General features: G+C 50.3%; 1 long non-coding RNA gene across 1 annotated transcript; it reads right to left on the bottom strand.

Annotated features, from left to right (window-relative positions):
• Positions 1-9,356: 9,356 nt before the first annotated feature.
• On the bottom strand, positions 9,357-22,804 carry LOC129785081 (uncharacterized). Its single transcript, XR_008748609.1, has 3 exons — positions 22,341-22,804; positions 17,556-18,499; positions 9,357-15,702 (listed from the first exon to the last, which is right to left on the bottom strand). It is a non-coding gene; the product is annotated as an uncharacterized LOC129785081 (long non-coding RNA).
• Positions 22,805-22,990: the final 186 nt, after the last annotated feature.

The raw sequence follows: 22,990 nt of genomic DNA, 5'->3' as shown, positions 1-22,990 counted from the left end.
TTACCACACGCCTTTGAAAGCTGTATCTGGTAAGACGATGTGTAAGCATCAGCTGTGACATGACTACTCCTTGCACAGCCTTCCTAAAGAGACACAGTGCCCAAGGTCAAACAACAAACACAAGGAGTTTTGATAGGGCCTAAAAAATCATTCCTTCCATTTCTTCCGCTTTTCCAACCCTTCCAGTGGGGTAAAGAACCGAAGAATATCATTAAAGAGACTCCCGGCATCCGTCAGATGCAAATGGATTGCAACAGTTTTTAAAAGGGTTAAATTCACAGCCTGAACTACTTGGCAGAATCCCTGAAATCATTATTCTTTTATTCATAGCAGTAATAAATAATAATAAACCTAAACATCCCAATGGTCCCCACACCTCCTGCATCTCCCTAGCTGCGGATCTCAAACATGAATAATAATTACAGCTTATCAAATCAGCCCATGATTAGAGACAACAGAAAGACATTTCATATTGTTAACTTCCTTGCACAAGAGGAAAAAAAAATCAGGTCATAGGGGTATTAAAAATTTATATCATAGCATTTGACTTGACTCATCTCTTAAAAAGAAAAAAAAAACCCAGCATGTATTATGTATTTAGGCAATTCCTTTTAAACCCTTTCTCGAATGAGCATAAGATAGGCCAATAACTTGATAGATGGATGGCTCTATCTAGGCAGTGTGCATATTTTATGTACACATACACGTGCATACACTTAATGTGCACTCACACCTATATATAAAATCATATACATAGAGAGAAAGGTATAAATCTATTTATATCTCTTAGCTGAAGACAGATGCAGAGCTAATGTTAAAAAAATCTCTACATAGATAGCATCTTATTTAAATCTGGCAGCTTTAGAAGAGTAACTTTTTTGCCAATTTTTTGTAGAGTCGCAGCAACCTCAGCAAAGCTTGGTTCATTAGCTGCCTTGTTCTTCTTTATGTTTGCAGGTTGTTTTGTTGTTGGTTTTGTTGTTTGGTTTTGGTTTTTTTTTTCCTTTGGTCATTTTTCTAGCTTCCCTGGTCAAAAAATACCTTGACAAGGGAAAAAGAAAGTCCTTGATTCCCGCACAGCAGTTGAAGCACAGGTGACTGGCATAAATCAAGTCAGACGAGAGGCTAAATTTTCAACTCATCACTCAGAGGATTAGGAGAGGAAACCAGCTACTGCTTGGATTGTTTTCAGGACCCACATCATGCCCTGTTCACCAGTCCTGCTAGGGTTGCAAATTTGCTCCAGGAGCTCTTATAGCATAGACAAAGTAGAGCACTCCACGCCAGATAATTTTGTGTATACAGCATGTATGTACATACGCACCAGTCCTCTGATAAGCAGGCCCAGGTTTTCTGCAAACGAAGGCTGCCTGGAAAACAAAGGAAGAGTGTTTATACTGGCTCTGCATAAAAAAACCCGGGGACCAGAGTCACTGGTGTCTGGAGGCAGCGGCTGGGCAGGGGAGCCCCACAGAGCCAGCAGCCCCCCAAGGCAGGTCCCATCCCATCCCATCCCTGTCCTGCCAAAGACGTGCTCAACCACCTGCCCAGTTCAAAGGGAAGAAAAGCAATTTCAGCCCGCTCTTGCCCAAGGCTGCCTTGATCTTAGTGTCCGCCGCTGTCGATGGAAGAAGACACCTCCAAAACTCTCTGGATGCATCCTGATTGCCTAAAGCCTTGCTCAGAATTTTCTTCAACCCATTCTAACCATTATAAAAACCAGCTAGAATCCTGACAGTACTCAGAAAAATCCTTCCACATGTTTTCATGTAAAAATCCATTTTCATAAGAGACACAGTTGTGTGTCCAAGGATGTTGGCACCACATCTTTCCAAAATGATGCTGGAAATCTTAGAAAGGCAAAGACTGCAGAGCACTGTAGTGAACAGATCTGTGTAAATGCCCTGGCCTCAGCCTGCTGTTTTCAGGAGAGGTCAGCGTATTTACATAGATGCGTTCATAGGGCAGCCGCCAAAATCTCCTCTAAGTTGTTTTGAAAGCTTAAAAAAAAACCCTCAAATATATTTTTTTCAACATCTGCAGTCAATGAAAGGAGAGATGCAAATCTGCTGTCATTTGCATGCAAATTTTTTTTACATCAAATCAGTGACAGAATGCACAATAAACACACTTTAAATTGAAATATTCCATGTTCACTTCCTCCTAGCCTTGCCTGCAGCTGGGATCCAATTTTCATGCACAGCTCCACACAGGTGACCATCCTCCAGCGTCTCTGAAGCCAGGAAGAGTGTAGGGAAGATGGAATTACAGAGGCAAAGTAATTGCAACCAGCTCATGACTCAAAAACCAGCTGTCAAGAGAGAGAGTAAAGATGAAGGTTCTTCAGATATAAATGCTGTTAAAAGAGCCTGTATCTGCCTTAAACCCGAAAGCATCCTTTATGATAACCACTCACATTTTGATCTCAGGGAAATACGATAATTGGTCACCCTGGAGTTCACACAATCAGGAACAATAGCAAATACCTCTGTAAGGTTTGTTTGCTACAGGCTTTAAACAGCTCATTTGATGTGCAACGACACTCCAAGGGAGGGCCGTGCTCAGAACATCCGTGCCGAGATGGACCAAGGATGCGCTGCGAGGCTGAGGGGTTTGCTTGGGTCATGTGGGAAGTGCGGCAAAGCTGGGAAGCGATCTGTGTTCCCCCAGCCCTTACAGCCATGCTTTTGTGTCCCACCACCATCCCAGGCCCTAGCCCCAGCCCCACCCATGCCCATCCCCTTCCCCAAACATCCCCAGCCCCATCCCAGGAACTTTCTATTTCTTTTCTGTATGAGACACAGCAGCCCATCCAGGCTCTCCAGCTCCGTGCCAAGTAAGGCTGATTTTAGGATACACAGAAAAGTGCTTCAGAGCCTGCCGTCTGCAGGGGTGAGCTCAGCGGCAGCTGCACATCGCTCTCCTCCTGCCATGACTAACCTCACCACCGCACCAGGCACGTCCCGCCTTTCCCTTTCAGTCTGTTGGTTTCTGCAGTGTACTCACAGCTCTTTTCTGGAGCTGGTGCTTCACTTTTCCTACTGGTAGAAAGTGTTTCCTGACGTCTGACCAAAATCCTTCCTGCTGTAATTTAAACCTGCTCATTCTTGTCATAGTTGGTCAGCTGCGTATTTTTGCTGCCGATTCCAGCAGCTCCTGGCGAGCCCCGTGCTCCCCCCATCCCCACAGCGCTGCATCTCCATTGAGTTCAGCCTGCGGCTTTCCCAGGGAACGCGTGTTCGCTATGAGGGCAAACCAAAGGCAACGCTGGTAAATCAATCATGGGTTTTTTTAATAGCCTGAGGCCACTCTGCTAGCCTTTGGACTGTGGGATGCTCCTGCGTGTTTCTCCCCCATGCCATGGGAGCGGGGCAGGTTTGCCCAGGCTGGTCCCAGCTAGACGGCTGGCGGTGTAGGAGCCTTTAAAAGTCGCCTGGGTCTGTCTCCACCGTGCAACAGCCACAGCTGCTCGCCTGCAGCGCAGGCATGCCTCGCTGTGACTCACACGCTATTAAAAGCCACATTTCCCCGCGCAATGCTCTACCTAAAGATATAGATAGGCGCCCAGCAAAAACTGTAAAGGCATTTAGGCTGGCTAGTTAGATCTCACTGGAAGTTAAGCACCAAATTCACCTGCCTGTTAGAAATGAAATGCCTTCTGAAATCAAGCCTCCGGCACTTCTGAACTCTTCAAGCAAGCCGGAAACCCCAGGTCACCCAAGACACAGGTCAGCGAAACAGAGCTGCACATACCTTCCCATCCTCGTTTCTGCACGTGGCCAAGCCAGCAAGCCTGGGGAAAAAAACGCACAGGAGAAACCCTAGTGAAACTCTGCACAGAGCCAATGTTAGTGCCCACTTGTTGCACCCCTGCACACATATTGTGAGGGGAAATTCTCCAGACTGTCAGAAGCGCTGCAGCGAATCAAAAAACCAAACCACCCTGAAAGGGTCCCAGCCTTATCTGTTTCTTCTTTCTCTGCAAAATTCTCTGCAGAGCCCAAGAAGAAATGTCAAAGATAGGGCAGGAAGGCGTGATGGAGTGTTATGTGCCCAGGGTGGTGCTAGCACACACATGTGGGTGAGCATGCACACGCACATGTATGTGCTCTCCTTTGGCTTGAAAAAAACCCCCAGAGTTTGCATTTGGTATTCAAAGGCCATTTAAAATACAGGATTGATGAGTTGCTTCTTTCTCCTTTGTTGTTTTGTGGGGGTTTTTTCCCAAGAAATTAAAACAACTACTTGAGACCACCTTATCTGGTGGTGATGGGATAATCGGAAATGCCTTGGTATAGCTGGCATGTCCAAAGATACACAGAGGAGCAGCATGAACATCTCAGAGACACACACAAACTTAATAAATGTTAGGGACAAATCTAATAACCGCTTTGCCATCTCAACAGCTCTTTAGCTGATATAAGTGACACTAACATTTTCCCAGTGGTTTTGCAGTTGTTTAACTCTGTGGAGTGCAGGATCTGCAGCGGCACTCTGCAAACTCCTTAAAACACCCACGGTCGGATGTTTCCTGAATCAGCAGCACATCTGCCCAAGGTCTCCTTGGCAAACCTTGTCAGCTGCCTCTGGAAAAGCCCAGACATTGCTGGCTGCAGGTCAGCCAGAAAATATTTCCTCCCTGGCTTACGTGCCCATAGGCAGGAAAAATGCTATTTGTGGCAATCTCCCACCTTTTCTGTTAAAAATAAAATTTGAAAGCGTTTCAGGTCTTCCTGGTGAATGATAGGAAGAGTGATGGCACCAAGTATTTACAGGGAAGCAGGCAGCATCATTCCAGTGCTTCACTCCTTCTTCCATTTCCCCTCACATTTGTTGGTCAAGAGCCTTCAAGGTTCATATCCAGCACCTGAGTGCAATGACCATGTGGATGAGGACCCCTCACTTCAACTGTGGAGCACCAGGAGAGGTGTAGCTATCAAAAAACCCAGCAGAAAAATGCATAACTCAAAGCAGAACTGATGGCAGCAGCTGGAGAAATGGGAAGCTAGAGAGATACTAACGCCCTCCGACAGATACAGATGTGCAGCAAACTTGCCCTGCACAGGCTAAGAAGAAGACCCATGAACTTGCAGCCACATCCAAACCCACCCTGCTCTGCAGGAAAGCTGCATGGTTTCCAAAGTGGTCTCAGGTGACAGCAGAGACCAAAGAGCAAACCTCCTGCATATGTGCAGCCACACAGGAGACCTCCTCCCACCCGGGAAGGACTGCAGTCCCATGCTCCGGCACATCCCACACCTCTCTGCTTGACACCTCCCCGTCAGAGAGATCACATCAGGTGCATTAGGCTAAACCCTTGCTCTAGAAAAGGCGTGCCTGCACGGGCAGTTATTCTGGACTAGGCATAATAAAAGCAATGCCAGTTAAATTTCCTCATGCAACAAGGTTTACCTGCCCTTCGGCATCCCATATAGCTTGCATTTTATGGTAAAGCTTTTGAAAAACAGTTGCATAACCTTATGCACCAGCCAACGGCTTGCCTGGGGATGGCGTGCCTGATGATCTGTACAAAGGCTGTGGAAAATTCTTTGATGGGGCTGTGGAGCGAAGGCAGGTGGCCAAAGAGTCAGTTAGCCTTTCCCACCGCTGACATCCCAAGCACCCTCTGCAATGGATTGGTGGTCACCAGCAGTGGTAGTATTGCCAGGAAGGAGCTCCAGAGGTCCATGATCTGATCCATGCTCAATGCAGGCAGAGTGATGCTGAGCTGAGCTCATCACAGATGAGCTTCGCCCAAAGTGAGCATCATGCAAGAGGCGATGTTTGCCGCTGATCCTGAGAGGAGGCTGGAAACCATTTGTTTTCCTAAAAAATGGGTTTGTGGAGGCCTTCAGCTATGGCATGAGGGCTGGTGGGGGCAGGTGGCTCTGGAAGGTGCCTGATAGAGATAAAAGAAGGAAATGATGAGATGCTTCAGCAGGGGGATGAGTAACACGTGGAGAGGTCCTACCTGATCCCTGCCTGCATCCCCACGGAGGGTTGTGAAGAGGAAAAGCCCTGCGTGGAGAAATCCAAGGAGCTGGAGGAGTCTGCTGCTGAAAGCTCGGTGGTGGCTCTGCAGCGAGCCGGCAGCAAGGTTGGCCCCGGCGCATCCGCTCTGTGGCGTCGGGAGTGAGTCACCACGCCAAGCGTGAAAAGGAGTTTAACACGTGAAGACAGCCAGCCTCCCTTCCCCCTGCAGCTTCAGCGGAGAAAAAATTAATCTGCCCTTTTCCAGGAAAGTGCTCTGCAACCTGATTGCTCTCATATCTGTTTATTAAACAAAGGTTTTGGGAGGAAATTCCTTGCTGCGGTGACAGACCACGTTTCCAAGGTTATCCCAGAACACAAAGCAAGACGACAGTCATTTTTCATCCCATAATTAGAGAAAGCATCTTAGCAGATTAACATTAAGCAACATTTACATACAGTAATATGGTTACAGGATGGTGCTCCTAACCAAATTAAAGACTGCCTCTCTCACCCTTGCTCACCGCCTTGCAGCAGGCAGGACTGTGTTCACAGCACCGTTCCCAGGGGATTTAAATTACCAGATCCAAAGTCCACCCAAACCCAGCCATAAGGTGCCCATTGACTGCAACAAGCTGTCTGTCATGGGGTTCCTGGAGTTTGCTTTCCCTGTCGCTCATTGTATCTCAGGGCCTCTTCCCAGAGGTAGATTTAAGAACAACATCCCTCTGCCGCTCGGGTTTCCCTGGGTTTGCTCACCACTGAAAGCAGTGTGATGCAAATCCCAGTCTGGGATGCCCGGCAGGGTTTGGGCATGGGGCAGTCATGAAGCGTTTCCAAGGTCCCCCAACCACCTTTGATGAAATGCTCCATCTCCAACACACCCCCCGAAAAACCACCCGAGCCCAGCCACTCCCAGCTTCTCTGTAGCCATTTTCAAGGTTCCCAGACTTAACTGTCGAAGGCTGCAGACACATTTATTATCCTTTTGCAGTGCCATCTGGCATTTGTGTATCAGAAGAAGATTACATATATGTCAAACAGGGGGAAAAATATCTTTTCCTGTAACAGTTGTAGAAGCAAGGAGGGGGGGGAAATATAAAAAAATTAAATCCTGTGGACCATATGGAAGGCTTTTTCTTAAGTGATCCATCTTGAGCAATTAGGAAGTGTCACAGCCAATATGCAGATCTTGGGCTTGCTGCGAGTGCTGGGACAGGAGCGGGGCAGCAGGGTCAGGCTACCTGAGCCACTAACGCTGCGACTGCCTGAAATAGCCTGGGAGCACGAGATGCCCCTCCTCTCCCAAAATGGGGGAAGAAAAGAAAAGAGAAGGGAGGGAACAAACAGCTTGCAGCATGCTAAGTGAATCAGAGCAATGGCCTTTCTTTGCCTTTCGGGCTTTTATCATCGCATGTCTTGCGAAAGCAATAGGTGTGAACCCGCGGTGGAGCCTCGCCAGGTTTTCAGTGCCTGCTCTGTGCCTCCCGATGCTGGGGATAGTGGAAAATTACTGGCTTCTCCTCCCAGAGCTGCCACACAAGCACGCTTTGGCAGGGTGAAGGAACCAACCGCTGGCACAACCTGAGAAGCACCAAACGGAGATGGCATTGCCACCACATCCTGTGGAGAAGGAGCTGGTGAGCACGGTGCACTCATGGTGCCCTCTTCTCGGCAGGGGAGGCACGGTATCTCCCTGCAATGGCCAAGAGCATCCTCTGCAACCCACCAGCTGCATCCTCCACCTGGCAACTGCAACTGCTGGCAGATCACAGGTAAAGGAAGCACAGCCAGCACCGTCCAGGGAAAAGTCTTGGTGGGAAGGTGGAAATAGCAACTGGGGATGTGTAGGACCTCCTTTCCCACCCTGCATCTTGCAGTCACTCTTGTACATACAGGAGCTGCTGCAGCAGCCAGCCCCCATGGGGAAGAGGGGCAGCCCAGTGGCTGGGGTGGGAAAGCAGCTCCCACCATGCCCCAGCAAAGTAACTGGGCTTATGCCAACACCACAGAGGCAGCCTGGCCCCATCCTGCTGTGTGGCTGGTGCACAGAGGGAAAACAAAAGAAATACCACAAAGTCAAACAGCATCACTGCCTGGGGGCAAAGCCGTCTTCCCCCACTCCTCTAGGGAAAGGCTCATCACCTCCCCTCTTTTCTTTCCCCTTCCACCATTGCTGCTCCGGTGCAAATGATCAGTGAGTAAGAGGACCAGAGGTCCTCTGTGGATCAGTTTAGCCCAGTATTTATTTTCCTTCCAGCACCCCAAAATTTCCCCTGGGTTTTGCCGGTGTCAGCCTAAGACATTCCCCCGCCTTGCCCCCAGCCTCTGCTGATTCATGCTGGCCCAGGCAGATGTTTGCTGATGTGGCGGAGGGAGGGGGCCACTCTCTACCCTTCCTCCTGTGAAAATTTATGCCGTGGAGTTATTTTTACCAGGAAATCCAGCTGTGGTCAGCCCTTTTCTGGCAGCTGCCCAGCCCCATGGGTAAGGAGCACTGATAACCCACTGCTCCGCACCAATACCATCATACACTGTGCCAACCTCCCTGCCAGATACCCTTCCCCATCCCCCAACATCCCCCTGCCCCCAGCATCCCCCTTGCTCCCCAGCATCCCTCACAACAGCATCAGCTGCAAAATGTCCTGTGGTGCGGGGCTGTGCCAGCAGCAAGGCAGCAGTGCCCTGCAGCTGCCACCGGCACCCCTCTCCCTCCCCGGCCCATGATTTCCACTGCAAACACCCGCCTGCAATGGCATTTCTGCACTGGGCCATGTGCCACTCATAACAGCCAGCGGGCCTGAGTCACCGGTAAAGTTTCATTAAGGCTTGACTGTGTCACCCCAGATTTTGCGGAGAGAAGCAGAAGGGATGGAAAGCAGCCAAGGGGCAGAAAGACAGCCGAACGTCACCAGGATAATTTAAAGGACTGGGAGTTTTAAGCTGAGGAGGAAGCACCGTGGAGGCACACCATGCAGGAGATGCTTTATCTAATGAATATGCCCCCCCGTCCCCTCCAGCAAGGGCCATGGCTGAGATGGGGCAGCAAGGAGGGATGTCCAGGACACAGTAGTGCTTCAATCGCAACCAAGATGGCAAGCATGAGCACCCTGGTGATGCTCCAGACCCCAGCTGTCTCTGCTTTGCCCCATAAACTTGGTGAAAGCACCAGTAGCCACCCACACTGAAGGGTATCCCCACACCAGCCCACCATTGCCCCCATGCTTAAAATGACGCCAAAGTCAATCAGATGGGGGGAAAATTTCCACTGGTGCCTTTTCATTGTAAAAATTCTTTTTAAAGGGAAGAATAAGCATAAGTCTTTCCTATCAGTGACAGAAAACATTTTTTCACTCAGATCTGCTTGGCTGAGGGGCCTGTCTAACAGCATCTCTGCCAGCTATGGTCTATGACAGAGCTCATGAGAGGTCTGCTCCTGTTACTGTTTCTGAGCTGCCACCACCATGCAGGTGCGTCTCCAGCAGTTCAGTCACATGCAGTGAAGGAAAATTCCTCCTCACAACTCACCTGCAGTGCTGGTACCTCAGTCTGCTGGTTTTGTCCTGCTAAGGATGGCTGCGGTCCACCTTGCACCCAGGGTAAGAGCCTTGCTGTGCATCCCAGCCCTGGTGCACCACGTTAAAACTGTTCCCTGCAGGTCTGCATCAGAGGAAAAGGAGCTGCCAGGTTTGCTCAGTAATGTTGATAATGAGCTTCTCAAAAATTGCTGTTGTTAGAAAACCCATTCGACATGTGTCCCAGGAGAAACATTTGTGAGGTTGCTTATGGCTTCTTTGCTCAGCCTTCCCCATCCTCCCCAAGGATGAACCTGGAGACTGCTGCAGGCTCCAATCCCCCCTCTTCAGGGCCATATCAAAAGCTCTTTTGAGAACAGGACACTTACCCCTGCCTTGATCCCTCTGCAGAAGCCGGTGTGCACCCCAGCTCTGCGAAGCATCCCCAAACTTACTCGTTTCTTTGGCTAGCATCATGAATGTTTCCATCATTTCCCATCCCCAGTTTGCACTGGTAGCCTGAGACCTGCCCAGCAGTGAGCTCCCTGCCCTTCTGTAGCCAGTTTCTCCTTTTCTCACCTTGCCCCTTCCCCAGAAAAGTCCCCTCCTTTGTAAAGTCCCACTGGCTTCTCCTCTCCCCTGCTCAAACTCATCAGGAGCTCCTCCATCCCTGCAGGTTTGGGCAGGAGTCTACCCCTCAGCATCCTTGCTCTGCACTGGGGGAAAGCCCTGTCCTGCACCCCCAGCTCTATGCAGGCTGCAGAAAATCAGGAAAATCGGCATTGTCTACTCCCTGGTAAGCGCGGTTCAGCTGCCATACCTTTCACAACAGAGCTTTTGCCGAGCGGACACACTGGCACCACACTCCCGCCTGTTCACCGCAAGATGCTTGAGGCAGCATAAAATAAAAGCTAGTCACCAACATAACAATTACCTACATAAATACCTATATAGCCACACTGGAATTCATAATCTGCGTGCTGTCAGATATTAAAACCCAGGCCTGTGAGTCCTTGCCCTGCAGTGCTGCCAATCTGCAGAAAAATAAGGGGATGAGAAAAAAAAAGAGGTGTGATGGGCGGATGGATGTCAGTTCGGAAACATCTGAGTGGAAACGAAAGCTGGTAGTCTGCAAGGACCCCGGTTTTTGTGTCTACTGTTTCTTCAGATTTTATTCCTATTCTGGGAAAACTGGGAAAAAGCATTTCTGGAGTCAAATGAAACATATTATTTTGCTAAAATGGAAAGATTTCATCTCTGTCTCAGCATTAGAATAATTTCCATTTCAAAAGTAGGCTGTGATTTTGAAATGAAAATTCAGACTATCCCATCCCCAAAGGCTAAAGTAGGATGTTTTGACAGACCTTTCTTTTTTTTTACCTCTAGGGCCTTTTTGCCTGAAATCAATAAATTCCTGCAGCAAGCTTTACATTTGACAAGCAGCAGCTTTTCACCAGCCAAACATCCCCTTAAATCTTCATCAGTCGGGGGCCAAGCCACAGAGAAGCTGCAGAGGGATGGCAGCCTTGTCGAGGTCCCTCTGCCCTTGGATACAGTTTACTCCATCCTTAGTGCTTATTCCTCGAAGATGTTTTCTGGCAATCCACACACGTGCCTCTCATTAGCACTTAATACATAGCAAGAGGAGATTATACCTATTTCTCCCATCCAAGATAATCTTCTAATGTTTGAAAATAAATTGCAGTAATATGTACCAGCAGGTGTTACCTCTTCAATGTTGTCTTGTTTGTAGCCAGTCATAAGACAACATTCTCATAACATCAGAGGTAAGCAGATGGTACTTATTAATTTACATTGCAAATACACTCTAATATGTACATTGAAAAGCCAGTTCTGTGGGAGGCGGCTTTACCTGGCTCGCGGAGTACATCACAGCCCAAACACTTCACCTGAGATCAGAAACAGTGCTGGAAGAGCACTGTCCCATTGCCTTTGCTCACGCTGATAAAAACCCTGATTTTTCTTGCCCTGAAATAGTTCTCTTTTCCAATTATTATTTTTTTAAGTTGTCTCTTTTGGTGCAAACTGTGTTGCAGCAAAGCTGGGGATCTGGTCATATAAAGCAGGACACCATGGCACAGAGCTGGGGGCTCAGAGGACTCTCCTTGGAGCGTTATTCTGGAACAGCACTCAGAAAGTGAGGAAAATCAGAAATCCAAACCAGGATTCCGTGCTTTCTTTCTACAAGAAGAGATGCTGTGCATTAAATGCACACCTCCTGTCCACCCAGGCAACTTCCAGGTGCAGCAAAGCTGCTGTCACCAAGACCTCAGCATCCCTGAAACTGAGGTTAGAGATTTCATTCTTGGCAGTACTATTCACTCTCTGTGAGACATACATCTGTAGCACTATAGATCTATACAGACACAAGCACCTGCACGCAAATACACACCGATACAGATACCTCGGGCTCCCTCAACCTTCTTAAGGTGGTGAAGAGCAGCGTGGTCCCGTCACCTTCCATCTTCCTTCTCTGATTTCCCATGGAGGATCGGTGCCTCAAGGGCAACGTGTGCCATTTTTATAGTGGCAGTTGAGGCATCACACCAGAGGAACAAAGACATTTTGCACCCCTTTGGAGGCCTATTTCCACAGGTGTCAATCAGTACCCAGGCACCAAACTGGAGAAAATGACACCCAAAGTTATCAGAGGCAGCAAAACTCCAGGCAGCACAAACACAGCATATGTCCAAAAGTAAACAGATTGCACGAAACTTTTCTAACATGCTGAGGGGCCATCAGTGCTGAAATCGCTGTTCCTGAGATGTGGAGCTGACTGCAGGGAGAGGAACGTGTGGTGGGAAGGAGCTGCTGGCACTGTTTGTTCCCTTTGCTGTGGAGCGGTGTCCACGTTTGCAGCTCTGCTGGCGGCTCTGCTGAAGCACGTGCTCACCCGCCACGCTGCAAGCAGAGGTGCGCGGGCACGTGGGCATTGCAGGGCTTGCAAAGCACGAAAGCTATTTTCTTGGCCAGGCCACCCAGCAAATCCTGCTCCAGGAATGATTGGGGCTGGATGGAGAATTATCAACGCAGATGGACTTAGACTAAAATAGCTCCGTCCTGTCTCCCTTTCCCACCCCCCACCCTACCTTCTATCTTCTGCAAACTGACACAGTTGAAAATTGTTGACTAGCTTTCTGGAAGAGGCACAAATAAATTGTTAGAAAAGGGAACCCAGCATCACCAAGGAACCAAAGAGGTGTCAACTTTTGGTTAAAGGTGTCTCAGAGGTCCTGAACTGTGGGAGCAACAGCCCAACTTTCTTGCTAAGGACACCATGGCTGCAAATCTCAGCCCAGCTCTGAAGGCTGTGGCAAGGGAAGACAGCCCAAGGACTACAGCGTAGCCTCCTACATACAACCTGCCAAGAGCATCCAGCCTGCCCGGCAGTTTCTCTCTGTGTTGCCTAATGCAGGGACTGATCCCAAATGCAGCTCCCACCCAACCTGTTTGGAGACCTTGCCACTCAGGTCCATACAGGGCTTCACCCTGGGGAGGTGAGGGACCTGGTCCTCTACTGTACATCCCATGCTGCAGGTTGGCTTGCTGTCTTCTTGGCAGGACCTCATGGCAGCATCAGCTGCCCCACTGCGGCAGCCCACCACTGGAGGTGGACACCTCACACACCCTGCTCCACCTCACTCCTGGACCCCCCTGACAACTCATGAAACCAACATGGGCTCAGGGCATCCACAAAATGGTGTCAAAGGCTCTGCCCTGCCTCGTGGGGCTCTAGCAGTGCTGTGTACTGGAGATGCTGTGGGGCACACAGAAGTCATGCCACGGGAGGGGAGAGCATATGGGGGGAAGCAGGCCCCAGGGAGCTGTGAGCTGAACCCAGCGGGGAACAGCAGAAGACAATAGATGCCTCTGTTCCAAAAATAGCTGGCAATGTGGATTCTTTCCAAGGAGGAACCCAAATCTGGAGAGTGCATGAGGCAGGCAGCAGCATGTTGGATGCCAGAGGAGCTGGACAGGCACATTTCAGGAAGCCAAACAAGCACACCGACTAATAGGTAATGTGGCAGCCAGAGGCCTGAATGAGCAGGTGGTGAAACTGCACGTCTTGCTGAAAGACATGCTGGGCATAGAAACTGGTCGTGCAAGGCTGGCAGGGCAGCCCGCAGGCTGCCGGGGAGCCTGCCCAGCGCCCCGCTCCTTCAGAGAGCCTCAAAACCGCTCCCTTCCCGCAGGGCAGGACAGACAGGACAAGTGCTACGAGCCTGGTCCCACCATGGCCACCTCGTCATGCTCCACTCGTCTCCCCACCACCCTTTGATGGGTTCCTGCAGTGCTTTCAAAAGGGAGGGATGTGCAATGGTCCCACTCCCCTAGTTGAGCCTCTGATCTATTTCCCATGCATTGAACCAGGAGCAGTGCCAGGTGGCAGGGTGGCCCGGTACCTGGCAGGGCACGGAGAGCTTATGGAGCTGCTGCTTATCTTGCATGGGCTCAAGGCTTGAAGATGAACAGCTCCCGTGTTTGAAACTGCATCCTTCCCTTGATGCTGCAGAGCAGGGCCAGGACTGGGGTTGCAACGTGACCTCAGCTTTAGAGGGATCATTGCTCGCATCCCACGACACCAGGCTCAGTCAGAGACCGAGGAATAGATGGAGCAAAAGTGCCAGATGCCATCACCGTGCCTGACTCGTTTCAGACACATGAGCCTGATATTCCCAAACAGGAGCAACAAGAACATCCCAGCTGCCTTACACTGCCACCGTGCTTTGAGAGGCTGCCTCTGCCCCTCCCCATACTGGCTCCCATTCTCTGTCTCCACCACCTGGCGCTCACCGGGTGTTTGGCCACAACTTCCAGCCCGTACCTGTGACCCTGGGGACTTCCCAACAGTCACCCTGCTGAGCACTGGCACTGCCCAGCCAAAGCCAGGCTGCTCAGCACAGTGAAAGCATTGCTTCTAGCCCATATCCTCAGTGCTACCTGATTTCAGCAAGTGATGTGAGATCCAAGAAAAAAAAAAAAAAAGTAAACATCAGGAAGCTGTGTTTAAAAGTACAGAAGGAAGACTTGAAAGATTCAGAAGTAAGACTTGGGTTCATGGGCATTTTGAAAGAGCCTTCTGCTGTTTTAGCCTGTGTGGGTCCCAGCTGCAGGGTCTGTCCTGCAAGCAGAGGAACAGAAGGGCTCTTGCTCACTCCTTTCTTTTGGATAAAACCAGAAATATTGATGGAGATGATTCAGCAAATATTGCAGAGTTTGGGGTGAACCTGCAGTCTTCTGCAGCATGACATGCACCACGCGGTCTGCCACCCTCCACTTCAAGCGGGACAGTCTCCAGTGTACATGCTGCTCGGTGCTGTCGGTGAGCTTGTACAGATCTAGTTTCTCTCCCTGAGTCCACAGGACAGGTGCAGCCATATGAGCAGTTTCCTCTTGATGCAGACGCCCTGGCTCTTCACTGAAGTTGTTCTCCAACAAATATTGTTAAAGCATGTTCAAAATCTAGGCGCAAAATTAAAGTGCCTGAGCATCACGGTAACATCATCCCTATGTGTTTAAAATCCACATGCCATCAGATCTGAGCAAGGCGAGTCGGAGGTCTGGTGCAGCACCTGCCTGCTGGCCCCTCTCTGCTGCAGCCACCCTGATGCCCATGGCGAGGGCTGGACCAGCAGGACCTGAAGGATGGGAGAACATCACCCACGCCTACAGAGTCTGCACTTGGGAGGGGAAATTCGCTCCAGCTGCCAGCTCTGGGTGATAAGACAATCTCCCTTCATCTCTTATTGTCACTAGCTCCACCCCTTCATTCTTCTTTTTTTTTCCGGCTGCACCCAAAAGCCTGAGCTCCCCAGTGTTTCGTACACTGGTCTGCATTTTCTCCTGATTCCACTGCGTCACATTGACGTCAGGGAGGCAGCCAGGGGCACGCTCATGGGGCTTCTTTCATAACCTGCCTGCCCTGGGGGCACTCGTTAAACGTTGGGGTTGCGTGATACACAGGTAACGGCACTGGAGACTGATTGCAAGCAGTTCCGAGGGAACCCATACTGGTTTTTCCACAGAGTCTCCCTGCCAGACCAGGAACAGAGCAAACATGCTGAGAAAGGAGGCTGGGAAAGGGCAGGTACCTGTCTTGGCTGGCAGGGCTCAGGGTGCGTGCACAAAGCAGTTTGCAGCAGCGACTTCTGTGTGCATTGCTGAGCTGGCAGTACCCATACAAGGGGAAGCACTTCTAGAAAGTGGAAAAAAAAAAATAGTTTAAAACTCAAGTTATTGCAGACTTTGGAGCTTGGCATGGCTATTTTTGCAGGGTTGGGGATTTTTGGTGTTGTGATCAAGTGAAGTCACAGGAGATGACAGCTTCTGCAGCTTGGGTCAACAGACCACATAGTGGTCTGGGTTTCATTGGGATGGACTCCAACAGAAATTCCCCATGGGAGGTTACGGGCTGCCAGGAAGGGGCATGCAAAAAGCCAGAGGGTGGGACAGGGCTGTCCATCCAGAGCTGTGGGGCAGATCCCCCCTCCCATGCTCAGCAGGGCTGCTCCAGGGTCTGCACAGGACCCTCTGCATCCACTCTGGGACAAAAGATCAAGCGTCTGTCCCCAGACCTCCAGCTTGGGCAGCACTTCTTATCTATCCATCCCAGCCCGCTACCTCACTGCTTGGCTGTGGGTATTCATTCCAAGCACCAGCCCCACCAGGAGCACATCAGAGTTATCCCGTGCTCTCAGGTTGGAGTTGGCTGCGTGACAGTGAGGGGAATGGGTCTTCAATTCTTCCATTTCCCTTTTGCTCAAACGTTTTCTGGGGGGAAAAAAATAATAAACAATAGAAAAACCTTTAAGAGTTCCCCAGCCCTGCCTCCTTCTCCTTCATGCCTGCTCTTCGCTGGAAAACAAGGATTACCTCAGCTGCTCAAGGATTTCTCTTGCTCAAGGAGGGTTGCTATGTTAAATACTGGCCCAGCCTGGGTTTCAAAGAGCCCGGGTTTTGGGAAGAGGGCATAAATTTAGGACTCATTTGGGGCCACAACCCTAATTTTCAGACTCTGATCTCTCCTTTCCACGTAATGAAAATCCATTTCTTGTCTTTGGGGAGTCTACTGTAGACAGAAGAGACCAGCGTGGTTTGCATATGGAAAAGAATTACTATGAGTTGCTTTTTAAAACATTTTTTATTGATGTGCTCCCGGTCTCCTGTTTGCTGGTGGGTAATTAAGTCAATTAACAAGCATCTGTTTATTTATTTCCCTCATTTATGGATGTAAGCAGTTTGGGTAGCAGTTTGTAACAAGGGCCTGCTGTAGCTTGCCTGCCGATACATGAATATTCAGGCAATCGCTTGCCTCTATCTACAGGGACCTGCCGCCTCTGCCCTAGGGAAGCCAGGCACAAGCTCCAGGGTGGGCAGTGACGGGGCAGGCTGTGCCACCACGGGGCTGGGATCCTGCCCGGGGGGCAGTCAGGAGCATGGTGTGCAGAAGATGGAGCACTGCCGGCTCCCTGCCACATTAGGCCCCGTCCTGCAGAAAATGCCCGTGTCTGTTGTTTTTCCTGGGTGTAAGCACCCATAAAATAATTTCCCTCCTGATCTGCATTTTGGCAAAGCCCCTCAAACACTCTTGAAGCCCTGCTGGGCTTTTGTGTCCCAGACCAAGCCTTTAGCATCCTTCGAAAAAACAGGCTTGGGGTGCCGTGCTTGCAGGGAAGCCTGCGGAGGCTGGAAACCAGCACCCATCTCTCCTCTGCCCACAGAAGGATGGCCCTATTTAATACATCACCCCCGCACGGTGCCCCTCTCCTCCCCAAACACATGGACTTTGCCCTTCCCAGATGTCTAGGGGAGGAAGCACCACTGGGGAAGCTGCAGCTTCCTGGGAATTCATCATCCCTGGGTTCATGCAGGGCATCCGGGTGCATCTCCACCAAGCCCACCAACCCTTTCAGCCAGCTGGCTGGTCCTGACCTTCTGGCAGAGGCTTCTCCCCAGAGCACTTTGGGGTCACCAGAGCAGCCTGGACACTGCTTTCCCCAGCTCCCCTACAAAACAGGCTCTGTATGCCCAGAGCTAAAGACTACGAACCTGGCAAGCGACATTCCCACGTGGAAGAAATAACTTCTAGTGATATCTTCAAAGAGTTATTTAATCACAGGGAGCACAATTAAGGAGGCCTAGGAGCAAGAGAAAAGGGATTAGCAGTATCTGGGAAGAGCATTCATCACAGCGAGCAGTTTGCAGGGGCACATCTGCTGCTGACTCCTCTCTTCCAGATGCACCGGTTTTATTGCCATGTCAGCAGGATGAATGTTTACTCCCTTCTAAAGCTGTCAGGCAACTCAGATGCCGAAACTGTGTAACGCTAAACATGCTTGTTTTCTAGAAGAAGAGGGGAAATGATGCTTAGAGATGAGGGAATTGCCAGAGCAGATTAGACAGGCCTTGCATCTTCTGCCTCTGACATGAGATACCATCAGCAGCTCCAGAGGAGGCTGCAAAAAAGCCTGTGGCTGGAAGCAGCAGGGCTACCTGCCCCCCTACACACATGCTTGGGAGAAAGCAGGGCAGGAGTCTCCAAACGACCCTTTCAAAACTCCTTGGGTCTGGTAATTTAATTAGTTTAAGCGACAATTACAGATAGATGCGCTATCTCATTGCAGCATCCACTGGGTGGCTGGACTTTCCCCCTCCGGCTCTTCAAACAAGACAACAGAGTTTTGGCACCTTACAGCAAAAGTCCCTGGGGCTGGCAGTGCTGGAGCATGTGTGCAATCAGGGACGGAGGGGTTGCACGCGAGAAAACACCGGTGACAGTGAGGGAGGGCACGCATGGGCATGTCATTTCCAGGATGTGGGGAGCATCAGGAAGCTGCAGGGCCCTCGCCGGAGATGTGCAGCTTGCTATCTGACCAAAGATCTCCAGGGTGGCTGCAGCTGGCTGGTCCCTGTTTGTAGCTGGGACTACACCTGCCATGCGGTGCCCGTGAACTAGTGCTGCTGTTCCAAGAGCGGGCTGTTCTCTGCACCACCTACGGGAAGCAAATGAGAGGAAGGGATGTGAGTGGAGATAGAAGGTAGAAAACCTCAAGCAGAAGCAGCGGCATGGCTGGCTACAGATGGCCCAGAGCAGGCAGGATGCCTTCAGCACAATCAAGTGGTTTCCAGGCAGCAAGGCTTGGTTTGGGGGATTTGGGGTGTCTAGGAGCTAGCACAAACACACAGAGAGCCTCCTTCCACGAGCAACATGGGCAGGGGGTCCCCAAAGAGGCAGGATTCTCACTACCACTCACTTCAGAGCTCACAGAGATTTGCCATCAATTTTGAGACAACACAATTAAAAATGCCAAAGCAATCCATTCCCTGTATCAACGCAAAACAAGGTGAGAAACATCCCAGAGGAGTGCCAGGAACATTCGTCTGTCCACGCAGGCTGGCGGGGAGAAGAGGTCAGACCCCGACCCCTTTTGCTGCTCAGCTGTCCTCTGGGTTGAACCACTCTCCAAGCCACACCACTGGCTGAGGCTTGGCAGCGTCAATCTGCAAACCCCCAGCTCAAGAAGCAACGCCTCCCCTCGCTCAGCTGCTCGTGGTCTTTGCTCCTGCCACCGCCCAGGAAGATCGCACTGCCACCCATCATCATCCTGATCTACTGCTGTCCCAGGCAGAAGAGGAGCACAGCAGTGCTGGGCTCACCAGTGCAATTCTGGGCAATTCTTCACACCCATCCCGCTCTAACAAGAGACCCAGAAGAAGCCTCCGATGTTATTTATGGCAGAAGCGGGAGGTATAATAATAATAATTGGATGAAAGTTTCCCATAATGGATAGTGCACTGGCTGCAGCCCAGAGCTGCTTAATAGACCCGATTTCCATGTGACAATTGAGTGAAGGCGCTAGAGAAATTCACATCAAATGGCTCCGGCTGATAAAAAAAAAAGATACCTTCAGGACAGTGCAGAGCTGGGACCTTGGGTGGCAGCTCCCTCACCACGCAGTGGTTTTGTGGTCTGCCCAGTGGATGCGGTCCCACTGGGGCAGTCCCTGCCAGCTCCCATTTTATGGCTGGCCACACTCTGCCGGAGTGACTGGTCTGCTGGCTGGTGGGAGCAGATGGTCTTTTTAAAATACAACCAATGCTGCCAAGGGTTGGCTTTTATTAGCTGCCTCGGCACGCGCAGGCTGCGAAGTGGCACCCATCCATCTCCTCTACCACCCAGCCCCACTGCTGTCCCCCTTCCCCCTGCCCCACGGATACTGATGGGATCGCAGCTGACAGAAGAAGGCCTGCTGTTGATTTTTGCTTCATGTTTCAGCAGAGGGAGAATAAAAAGGTTTAGTTTCTGTCTTAAATTAGCATTGTGGTGAGATCAGAGGCTGTTGCAATATTGTACAGCCTGAGCCCACCAGCTAATGAGAGCGCATCAAAGGCCCTCAGAGAGCCTTGCCATCCTCATCTCCCTTTTGCAGCATGGGAGTGGGGAGGGGTTGCGGGCTGCAATGCATGCCCCACAGCCACGCTGCACAGAAGTCCCACCAACCATGCTGGGTGGAGGTCCCACTGATGATGCCTGATGAAGGCTGCACTGACTACACAGATCCCACCAGCTACCCGGAGCTGGGGCACAACACGCACCCCCCAGCCATCACTGGGCTCCCCAGGACACAAGGGGGGTGACAGCAAAGCCAGCCCTCAGCACAGTGAGTGTTGGGCTTCGCTCTTGCCCCATGCTGGGGCTGCCACCGTAGACTCACTGTCAAATTACCAATTCCTGGCTGACACCAAGTGTGGGGACATTTTTTTTGGTAGCAAAGCTGGATTAAAACGTTCTACACACACACACACCACACCACCACCCCCAGAGAGCATCCCGTATTGGGTGGGATCTGGTTTTAAAAGTTAATAATAAACAGTTACTTGCCAGATTTTGGTATTTGGCTTATTCCAGTGTTTCATTGTGTATGTACGTTTTTGGGGGCTACAGTGCAGGAGACAAGTAGTTACCAGCATGACTACAGAGGCAGTGAACTGCAGCATTAGGGCAAGTACAAACCTCCAGGGCACAGGGGAGGAGGGAAATTTCTTCCACCCGCTTTGCCCCCAGAGGAACCGCACTCATAATTGCATCCTCTGACCCCTCATTTAATTCTTTTTAAAGTCTCTGGAAGACACACATGAAGGGAGTATATTATTTTCCTGGGCAAATGAAATTATATGCTTTCCCCCACGGAAATCATTTCTATTCTGCACCTTTTCCTTAATCCCACACAATTTGAGAGATAGCTGATTTGTAGATTTTGCAGGCTCTTTTTTTACCCAGTGCTGCCAGAAATGAAACTGATCACGTATTAGTTTAGATCCCACACTGCATGAGGCTTCTCAGCTGCAGACTGTCTGGGTGCAGGGCTTGCTGCGTGCTGGAAGGCAGCATGTTTGCTGAGCGCTCCCCATGTCCCCCATGGACGGGGTATGCAGGGATGACAGCAGGACAGGCTTTTAAGCAGCCACCCCTGTGCACACGCAGGACAGCTGCAGCAGAACCCCTGGCTTCAAAGAGTGACAGAAATGACTGTTTTATAAAGCAGCTCTTAAACATGGGACACAGCAGGGACTGCCCACCTGAAAAATGCAGCATACCTGTGAAGTCAGCTTTTTGGTAGTCAAGGTGAACTTTCTGAAGGTAACTTGGCACCAGCCGGCAGAGGAACCGCACTCAGCACCTGGCCCAGTTGGGGTCCATCCCACTGCCTAAACAGAGGTGGGCTTCTCACACAGCCCCTGGATTTTGCAGAGGCTTTCTGCCACCTGCAGATTGAGCTGGGGGTGCTAAGGACAAGTGTCCTCTAGTAGAGAGAGCCAGTCTGCTGCAAGAATGCTGGCAGGATGATGTGGGAAGCACTGCAAGCCACCCTCTGCATGAGGGAGAAACACATTCCTGGCAGAACCCCTCCATCTGATCCACCTGGGATCAGTGGGGTTAACAGCACCAGATACTGAAACCTTGTAAAGGGGAGGCTTTGGTGTCAGGGAAACTGGGAAGCTTCCCAGGACCTAGGGCAGAAGAGGCAGGGGGATCTTTTTTCCTCACTGCAACTGTCTCCAGCCATTGGAGCTGAACTCTGCATCTACTGCTACTGCTTTGCGTGCCTTTTGGATCAGAGGACATAGTCAGTGGCATCAGAGAGGTCACAAGGGATTAAGAGAATTATTATTCCCCCCCTTTGTCTTTAGGCGTGACAACGTAGGAGGAAGATATGGAAGAGGCATATCATGACCACAGAAATGGGCACTTGATCCAAATTCCAGGGAAGAGAAAGAAAAATATGAAGTGAAATAAGTGATTGTTATGCGGGAGAATGAAAGAGCAAGCAAAGAGGGTACTTTTGTGAGGGTGGGTGGTTTCCGAGTGTCTTTATAATGCAGCTCGAGTAGGGTGCCTCTCACAGTTATTCTTATTACCATTAACAATTACCTCTACCTAATGCTTTCCTCTTCCAAGCCCTTTACAGGCACTCGCATACTGTGGATGGAGTCAACAAAGACGTAAACAGCACTAGAGTTAGGATGCAGCAAGAATGAGCCCGTTAGAAAACAGAAAGGAAGAGGGGGAAGAGACACTCTGTCATCACATCTGTGCCAGATCTCCCTCCCTGAAAAGGCAGACCTGTATCATGGCATTCATTTACAGGGGCTGGTAGAACAAACAAAACCCACAAACCAAGAAACAAACACCAGAAAACCCCAAAACAAACAATAAAAAAGGTTTTGGTTTGAACATGGAAAACTTTTCCTGCAGGGAAGAGAGATGCTGTTATTCACATAAGACATCGTTGAGCTAACCTTCCCAACAGGCTATCCTGGGGCACCACCTACCCTGTGCCAAATTTTTTGTGTGTCCAATGCATCCTGGGTTTATTGTCCATTTCAGCACAGCTTCCTCCAGTGCTCCTCATGACTGATAGCTCAGGCACGGAAAAAAGTCCCCTGTGGCCAGTTCTCTGGGACATCTTGTCCTTCCCAGAGTGTGAAGCTCCCCAGGACTTGCACGTGTTTGTGGCCCCTGCCCTGTGATGGTGTAACAGCCCCACACAGGAGGATTTCACTGACAAAGGGACTGCTCTGGGCTCCCATTCAAGAGGGAGATGAAATAATCCTAATGGCATCATCTCATTTGGCCTTTCTTTTGCTCCAGCTGTTCCTGCTTCTCCTCCAGAGATGCAGCTGCTTTTGAGAATCACTGAATTGGAGGAGGAGAGGTTTTGGCATCTGTCTCCCCAGTGCCCCCCACACTTTCTGAGGTGGCAGGGCTGTTTGCCTGAGGAGACCTGTAACACGAGCAAGACAAACGTTAGCTGTCTTGTGTGGTCATGTCTGGATTTCAGGGCAGGCTTTCCTGTTTGGACAAACGCAAGGCTCAGGGTGAAATTCAAGAAGGTGAAAATCTGCATGCTGCACATCCAAGAACATATCAAAGAGAATGAAGCTCCAGCAGCAATTTCCACACAGCCCTGGACACAGCCACA

The sequence above is a fragment of the Falco peregrinus genome, chromosome 8 (genome assembly GCF_023634155.1).
Source record: "Falco peregrinus isolate bFalPer1 chromosome 8, bFalPer1.pri, whole genome shotgun sequence".
Taxonomy (NCBI): Eukaryota; Metazoa; Chordata; class Aves; order Falconiformes; family Falconidae; genus Falco; species Falco peregrinus.
This window is presented reverse-complemented; position numbering and strand designations above follow the sequence as displayed.